Source organism: Myotis brandtii, unplaced genomic scaffold (assembly GCF_000412655.1).
Source record: "Myotis brandtii unplaced genomic scaffold, ASM41265v1 scaffold463, whole genome shotgun sequence".
Lineage (NCBI taxonomy): Eukaryota > Metazoa > Chordata > Mammalia > Chiroptera > Vespertilionidae > Myotis > Myotis brandtii.
Genome location: NW_005367694.1, coordinates 871065 through 878336, shown reverse-complemented (window position 1 = coordinate 878336; position 7272 = coordinate 871065). Strand labels below are relative to the sequence as shown.

Below are 7272 nucleotides of genomic sequence, written 5' to 3'. Positions count from 1 at the left end.
GGTGGGAGGCAGGGACCCTCTGTTCATTTCTGGACTTCTCAGTAGCCCAAGAAGAAGGACAGCAAAACCATCCACTCTGACCTCCTGGGAGCCCCCCCTGTTTTCTGCAGCCTTTGCATTTCAAAGGACATGCTGTGGGGTACGTGTACCTGCCCTGGTTTTTCCGGGGGGAGCTGAGTGCTTGAAGAAAATCCCACTGGCTTTGGGGGGTGCCGAGTGCCCTGTAACTGCCTCTGCCTGCTTGTTGTGTGAGTACGAGTTGAAATTATTCGTTTGTCCTCCGGCCTTTACTGAATTCACATTCTGGTACCAGACGCCGTGCTATGTCCCTTTTACCTGGAAGGTCGTTAGTCAACTCCAATAGGACAGCAAGGTTTATTTTTTGGGGGGGAGGAGAAGGGGGGAGGCAGAGAGGTTAATGACCCTCACCCTTTCAGTACAGTTCATAGACCGGTTCCTGTAAACAGCAGTGTTTTCCTCTCACGGAGGGTTCTGCACAAACACCAAGGCGGGTCGGGGTCAAGTGTCCCTTATACATGCGTAGGGCCCCCAAATCCAGATGATTCTACCACGTGACGGGCTGCTCCGCCCTGGATCAGGGACCGACCCCAAGCCAAGCTCAGCTCCATTCTCAAGCCACGGGGCGGTGAGAGTCGTCCTTGTTCTCGGGGGGCCTTCATCTCCACTTTCTCACACTCCCAGGGTGCTCGCTGCACCTAGGGATCTTCCTTACCAGCTTTTCGCTCTCCAAACACCCCTGTGGGCGATCTCAGAGGCGTGTCCCTCAAGTGAGCTGTAGGAAGCAAAAGCATGAATCCCAAGTCAACCACTTACTAGAGTTGTGATGTGGGGGCAGATTTTACTTAACCACTTTCAGCTTTCATTTTCTCAACCCTCAAGCAGGGATAGCGATGGCATGATATTGACTTCAAAAGGTCCTTGGGCAGATTCAACACATCTAAGACCCTGAGGCATGGGGCCTTTGCTCACTGTTATAGTCCCATTGTTCGATAACTATCTGAATGAATAAGTTCATGGAAAACATTAAGCACAGTGTGTGGCAGTCAGGATTCAATATTATGGCTTTTTATGTTAACACCAGAGTCCTTTGGCCTGGCCTGCGCCCTCTCGCAATCAGGGACCCCTCGGGGGATATTGGAGGGCCGATTTGAGCCTGATCCCCACAGGCCAGGCCGAGGGGCCCCATCGATCCCTCACTTCCACTCTTTCTGAAAATCAATGGAAAATGTCTTGAGGTGCAGATTAAAAAAAAAAAAGTACAAATTGGGGGTTACAGAATAGTCATGGGGGTGTGAAGTACAGGCTAGGAGTATAGTCAGTAATATTGTAACAACTATGCACAGTTCCAGACGGGTATTATGTTTATCGGGTGATTACTTCATCAGTTACGTAAATGCCTAATCACAAGGGTATACTAATATAACATTATATGTCAACTGTAATTTTAAAATAACAATATATTTTAAAGGGTTAATGAGGTCTGAAGTCATGAGAGCGCAGGGGCTGCTGAGAGCGGATTAGAACGAGGGGTCAAAGCCGACTGTTGAAGGTTCTAGAACACAGTGGGCACGTGGCCACGCATGGTCTCAGCCTGCTTGCCTCTCAGGCCTCCTCTTCCACGGAAGTTTCCAGTGAGTCAGGACCCCATCGCGGCAGTGAGTGCATCGATGGCTGCGGGACCAGCTCTACGATGTGCCGGGCGGACCCCATGCAAGATGGAAATGTAAGGCCCCTTGTTCAAAATAATATTAAGAATTTTAAGGTGGTGACAGCAGAGCAATAAACTAAACAAAGGACCCTTCTGAGCTCATCCATAAAACTGGGGTCCTAAATTTTAGATGGATGGATAGGTGGATAGCAAGATAGAAGATGATAGATAGATAGATAGATAGATAGATAGATATTGAGGTGGAATAAACAGATGGCCTCACACATGGGCCTAATACATTTTGAGCATCCAGTGATGAGACAGTAGGAGTGGGAAGGGGTCAATGTTTTATTTCTTGTGAAGATTCATTCATTCATTCATTCCCTCTATCCCTCTTCCTTCCTCTCTGTAAAAAGTCAATAAAATATATTTTTAAAAAAAAGAAAAATCAAACAAAAACCAAAAGGCAGACTCGACTCTAATTTTGCTTCCCTTTTTAAGTCCAGCGAATGTGACGAAAACAAAATCTTATCAAGAAACGTTCTTCAGGTCCTGGCCGGGGAGCTCAGCTGGTTAGAGTGTTGTCCCGATTCCCCAAGGTTGCGGGTTCGATCCCAGGTCAGGGCACATACATGAATCAACCAATGAATACAGGGGTAAGTGGAAAAACAAGTCTATCTATCTCTTGTCCTTTCCTCTCTCTCTCTCTCTTAAAAAATAAAAATGGTCTTCGGAAATTGAAAGGAAGAGGAGGAAACTTTGTTGACAGATGGTTTAAACTACCTGGAATAGGGAAATGTAATCAACTTAGAAGAAACTTTGTTCCTCTTACTTGGGGTCTTTCAGGAAGTCACATAAACGCTAGTATGAATATCAGATCATATATTCTATGGAAATTGTATGAAAAAAAATAAAAGGTACCTTTTATTGGTGCTGATAGTGTAAAAAATTCCAGTTCTGGTCTATTCTCAGAATGGCCTTCCTTCCCCTTTAGTAAAAGCGAAAGGATTAAAAAATAGACTTTAAAACAAAAGCTATAACAAGCGACAAAGAAGGACACAGCAATTCCACTTTCTGGGTATTTATCCAAAGAAACCTAAAACACCAAATTGAAGAGACATATGCATCCCAGCATTATTGACAATAGCCAAGATATGGAAGCAACCTAAGTGTCCATCAATAGATGAATGGATGGATTTACTATTATTTGTACTGAACTAAAGTATTCTGACTACAAGAGTAAAAAAGATATAGTCACCCTACACAACAGACATATTAGAAAGCAAATTGTATCTTCCAGAAGACAAATCTAGAGTAAGGACTCATGAGCTAGCAAGAAAAGTTTGCTTCCAAATCTATCTACCTTTTACCCAAGGAAAGAACATTCTGTTTGAAGACACCCTGGGGACAGTAACCTATTTCTATGTTAATTATGATAATACTCTGCCTAAGCACTCTTTTGTCAAAATGTAATCCCATTTTCTCTCATCTTGTACTTTGTATAAATTGATAGTGTGTTTCTTCCTTTTAATTAAAAAAAAAAGAAGTGGTGCATATATACAATGGAATATGACTCAGCCATAAAAAAGAATGAAATCTCACCATCTGCAACAACATGGATGGACCTGGAGGCTATTGTGCTCCGTGAACTAAGTCAGACAAAGACAAATGCCAGATGATTTCATTTACGTGTGGAATCTAAAAACCAAAATAAACAAACAAGCAGAACAGAAACAGACTCATAGATACAGAGAACATTTTAATGGTTGCCAAGTGGAAGGGGGGTTTGGAGGGATGGGTGAAAAAGGTGAAGGGATTAAGAAGTACAAATTGGAGCCCTGGCTGGTTGCTCAGTGGTTAGAGCATCGGCCCCAGGACTGAAGGGTCTCGGGTTTGATTCCCAGTTAAGGGCACGTACCTCGGTTGCAGGCTTGATCCCCCGCCCGGGTCAGGGCACATGCAGGAGGCAATCAATCAACGTGTCTCTCTCACATCCTTGTCTCTCTCTCTCTTTCTCTCTCTCACCCTTATCCCTCACTTCCACTCTTTCTGAAAATCAATGGAAAATGTCTTCAGGTGCAGATTTAAAAAAAAAGTACAAATTGGTGGTTACAGAATAGTCATGGGGGTGTGAAGTACAGGCTAGGAGTATAGTCAGTAATATTGTAACAACTATGCACAGTTCCAGACAGGTATTATGTTTATCGGGTGATTACTTCATAAGTTACATAAATGCCTAATCACAAGGGTGTACTAATATAATATTATATGTCAACTGTAATTTTAAAATAAAAATATATTTCAAAGGGTTAATGAGGTCTGAAGTCATGAGAGCGCAGGGGCTGCTGAGAGCGGATTAGAACGAGGGGTCACAGCCGACTGTTGAAGGTTCTAGAACACAGTGGGCACGTGGCCACGCATGGTCTCAGCCTGCCTGCCTCTCAGGCCTTCTGTTCCACGGAGGTTTCCAGTGAGTCAGGACCCCATCGCGGCAGTGAGTGCATCGATGGCTGCGGGACCAGCTCTACGATGTGCCGGGCGGACCCCATGCAAGATGGAAATGTAAGGCCCCTTGTTCAAAATAATATTAAGAATTTTAAGGTGGTGACAGCAGAGCAATAAACTAAACAAAGGACCCTTCTGAGCTCATCCATAAAACTGGGGTCCTAAATTTTAGATGGATGGATAGGTGGATAGCAAGATAGAAGATGATAGATAGATAGATAGATAGATAGATAGATATTGAGGTGGAATAAACAGATGGCCTCACACATGGGCCTAATACATTTTGAGCATCCAGTGATGAGACAGTAGGAGTGGGAAGGGGTCAATGTTTTATTTCTTGTGAAGATTCATTCATTCATTCATTCCCTCTTTCAGGGAACACTTTTTAGGCACCAGCTCAGTACCAGGCACAGTAGAAACACAATGGAAAACATAGCTCTGGACCCCATGGGTTCTACTGTAGAAACCAAGGGGAAAAAAATAAGCTTTCCTTGCAGGATAACTGTGATGAATGTGGGTGACATGGGCTCGACAGGAGAACCCAGCCCTTAATCCTGGCTTAGGTGGGGGGAGGCTTCTCAGAGGAAGTGACTCATGAGCTGAGGCCTGAGGGATGGGAAGGAGGGAGGCCAGCAGATGACTCGGTGGGGAAAGGTAAGGCAGTTAGAACAGAGGGAGATGGGAAGCAGGGCGGGAACTGCAGGAAATCCATGGGCCAGGAGCAGGAAGCCCAGGCTGGGCCGCAGCAACGTGAGAGCCATGCAGGAGAGAAGGGGCAGGAGATTCGTGAATAGCCTTTTAGATTTCATTCTTTTTAAAAAAATATATCTTTTTACTGATTTCAGAGAGGAAGGGAGAGGGAGGGAGAGATAGAAACATCAATGATGAGAGAGAATCATTCATCGGCTGCCTCCTGCACGCCCCCTACTGGGGATGGAGCTCATACCTGGGCATGTGCCCAGTCCAGGAATCGAATTGTGATCTCCTGGTTCATAGGTCCATGCTCAACTACTGAGCCATGCTGGTCGGGCCAGATTTCATTCTTTAAAAATTATAATAATAATTCAATGTATTTGACTACAGAAGGGATATATATGTTTTTTTGTTCAAAATTCAAAGACACAAATATATAAAGTAAGAAGTAAAAGTCTCACCCTGGCTGGTGCGGCTTGGTTAATAGAGTGTCGGCCTGCACTCCAGAGGGCCTTGGTGCATTTTGTGGTAATTTTGGGGTACAGTGCAAGGAAGGGGCCCGACTTCACTCTTTTGCATGTGGCTATCCGATTGTCCCAGCATTATTTATTTACTTATTTATTCATTTATTTGAAAGAGAGAGAGAGAGAAACCCAGGTATGTGCCCTTGACCAGGAATCAAACCCGTGGGCTGACGCTCTAACCATTGAGAACACCGGCCAGGGCCCTATTATTCTTAATTTTAAAAAAAAATTAGTTCCACCCAGTTCGTTGGCACACATTCAAGCTGTAATACGATCACTAGGCACGGAGACTCAAGTTCACCGTGCAAGTCATGGGTGATAAGTGAACTTTCCTCAAATCCCGGCGGAGCCACTGCCGTGGCTGTCGACATGATTCATTAGAACCAGTTTCTGTACAGCTCATGTGCTGGTAAGGAAAAGAACAAATACATAAGTGGAGGGTGCACGCAAGACAAAACATGCCCGCGGTGAAGGGAGGCCAGCAACGCCGCAGCAGGCCCCCAGTCCGAATGGGGGGCGGGGGCCGAGTTGACATTCTGTTTAGAACAGCGATTTCCACCCTTTTACCTCTCGTGCACACATCAACTAATGCCTGAAACTCTACAGCACACCAGAAAGGGTATTTTTTGCTGATCTGACAAAAATTAAAAAAAATAAAAAGGTATAATTTTGTTTCGCTCACACTGGACAGCTATTGTTGTGTTGGCTGTTGCCATGTTTTAATCTGACAACCTAAGGGGATGAGAGGGCAGCGCCCCTGGCGGCAGGGGCAGGTACTGCGTGTTTGACAGCCTGCGGCACGCCCGCACGGTTGACAAATCCCTGGTTTAGGACGTGAGAACTTGGGAGGAAGCTTGAAGCGAATCCTGTCACTTACAGTGAGGAAGCGGAGGGGTTCAGAGCTGGTTCAGGACGAAGCCAGAGCCACCGGCCTCTCCAGCTTTTCTCTTTTTTTCAAGCTTAACAATATCGGTTATTCTTGTCTAATTTTGTCCAGGACAACGAATTGATTTTTTTCTCTCTCTCTCTGTCTCTCAAATCAATCAATAAAAAGCAAAAACCTACACAAATATTATAAAATAATTAAAAAAAATAAAAAGGTATAATTTTGTTTCGTTCACACTGGACAGCTATTGTTGTGTTGGCTGTTGCCATGTTTTAATCTGACAACCTAAGGGGATGAGAGGGCAGCGCCCCTGGCGGCAGGGGCAGGTACTGCGTGTTTGACAGCCTGCGGCACGCCCGCACGGTTGACAAATCCCTGGTTTAGGACGTGAGAACTTGGGAGGAAGCTTGAAGCGAATCCTGTCATTTACAGGTGAGGAAGCGGAGGGGTTCAGAGCTGGTTCAGGATGAAGCCAGAGCCACCGGCCTCCCCAGCGTTTCTCATTTTTTCAAGCTTAACAATATTGGTTATTCTTGTCTAATTTTGTCCACGACAACGAATTGATTTTTTTCTTTCTCTCTCTGTCTCTCAAATCAATCAATAAAAACCAAAAACCTACACAAATATTATAAAATTGTAAAATGTAGAAAGGGAGGGTCCCTTGCAAACTTTCGCTCCCAGAAATAACGTACTGGTCGGTTTCTCTGATTTGTGGTTAATCAAGACCCTTCGGATTGCTGTTCGAGCATCACAAGTCCACATCTGTCCAAGAAGAAAGCCGAATGGCCACAGGCAGCAAGGCCGGGAAGCAAATGCCAATCATTTCACGGGAGACTAAGACGCCCACACAGCGAACGTGACCTCAATCCAGGGCAGCCTTGCAGACGAGGCAGTGTGTGGTCAGGACACGGGCTTCGATGCCAGGGCCGATCCACACCCACGCTCTGCTCTTTTTTTTTTTTTTAAATATATTTTTATTGATTTCAGAGAGGGAG

At 45.0% G+C, this 7272-nt stretch overlaps 1 long non-coding RNA gene across 1 annotated transcript in view; it reads left to right on the top strand.

Annotated features, from left to right (window-relative positions):
- Nucleotides 1-22: 22 nt before the first annotated feature.
- Nucleotides 23-7272, top strand: part of LOC106727671 — an 18720-nt gene continuing 11470 nt past the window's right edge. Inside the window, exon 1 of the long non-coding RNA XR_001363906.1 lies at nucleotides 23-1005. This is a non-coding gene — a long non-coding RNA (uncharacterized LOC106727671). The remainder of the gene's footprint in view (nucleotides 1006-7272) is intronic.